This window comes from Parus major, unplaced genomic scaffold, assembly GCF_001522545.3.
Source record: "Parus major isolate Abel unplaced genomic scaffold, Parus_major1.1 Scaffold319, whole genome shotgun sequence".
Lineage (NCBI taxonomy): Eukaryota > Metazoa > Chordata > Aves > Passeriformes > Paridae > Parus > Parus major.
In genome coordinates, this window is record NW_015379277.1 from 4,085 (window position 1) to 5,146 (window position 1,062).

General features: G+C 54.2%; 1 long non-coding RNA gene across 1 annotated transcript; it reads left to right on the top strand.

The window, feature by feature from the left end:
- The first annotated feature begins 6 nt into the window (after window positions 1–6).
- Window positions 7–675, top strand: LOC117243774. Its single transcript, XR_004495668.1, has 2 exons — window positions 7–242; window positions 329–675. It is a non-coding gene; the product is annotated as an uncharacterized LOC117243774 (long non-coding RNA).
- The last annotated feature ends 387 nt before the right edge of the window (window positions 676–1,062 follow it).

Genomic DNA, 1,062 nt, shown 5'->3' on the forward strand with positions numbered 1-1,062 from the left:
GGGGCCCGCCCGGCTCTGCCGCCGCTCCGCTCCGCCAACCGCGCCTGCACGGCCAGCCGCTTGATTTTGACCTGTTCTCCAGTTGCTCCGTGCTTCCCGGCAGGAATTTCCCTGGGAAGCGGCGTGGGGGAGGGATTGCCGCTTGGGTTCGCCCTGGCGAGCGAGGGTGGAAGTCACATCCGCGAACAAGTGACAGGCACGGGGGCTTGCGGTGCGAACACAGGCGTGTGCCCTCCGTGCAGGTGGGAACCGCTGGGCTGCCCCAGGTCAGGGAGAGCTGCAAGTCCTAAAAGCTGAATTTTTATCGGCCGGTTTCCCCTCGTGGCAGGGTTTGTTGCTGTCCTGTCGCCTGGCTGGCCTCGCTGCGCTCCCTGTGAGGGCCGAGAACAGAGGGTGGAGAAAAGGGAAGTTCAGCAGTGGGACGGGAATGAGAGAGGAAACTCCACAAGTGCGACCTGCTGGGCTGAAACGCTGAGTTGTGAAAGCTCAGCTCACACTTCCCAGATCGGGATAAATCCCTCTCATGGAGAGGGGGAGGAGCTGGGCTTCTGAGAACCCTCCTGGAAAAGGGATCTGTTCAAACAAGACTTGAAAAGTCTGGCTGGGAAGCAAATGTAAATAGAAACCTGCGGCTGAGACTTGCAAGGGATGTTTTAATAAATAAATTCATTTGGACCTCGTGTTTACAGCTTGAGAGGCATCAGAATAGCTGCTGTGTCCAGGAGATGCAATGCAGTTAGAGATTTATAAGAAATAATTTACTGGCTGGCAGACAAACACTTTGGTGTTACTTTGCATAAGTTTTTGTATAAAATTTTTAACAGTGTCTTGAGCAGTGGCAGGATCTTCAGTGGAGGGGAGAAGAGGGATCAGCTCTTTTCCAGCCTCTGTGCACTGCTGTCCATCCATTGATCCTTTCCAGAATCCACTTAAGGGCTAAACCATGTATTTAGCAAAGCTGCACCGAGACCTGTCAGCACTGCAGGTTACACATTGCCCAGAGCCAGGGCACAGGCAGGCAAAAGGAGGGAAGGATGAGTAAATCCCTGCCAAACCCCAGCT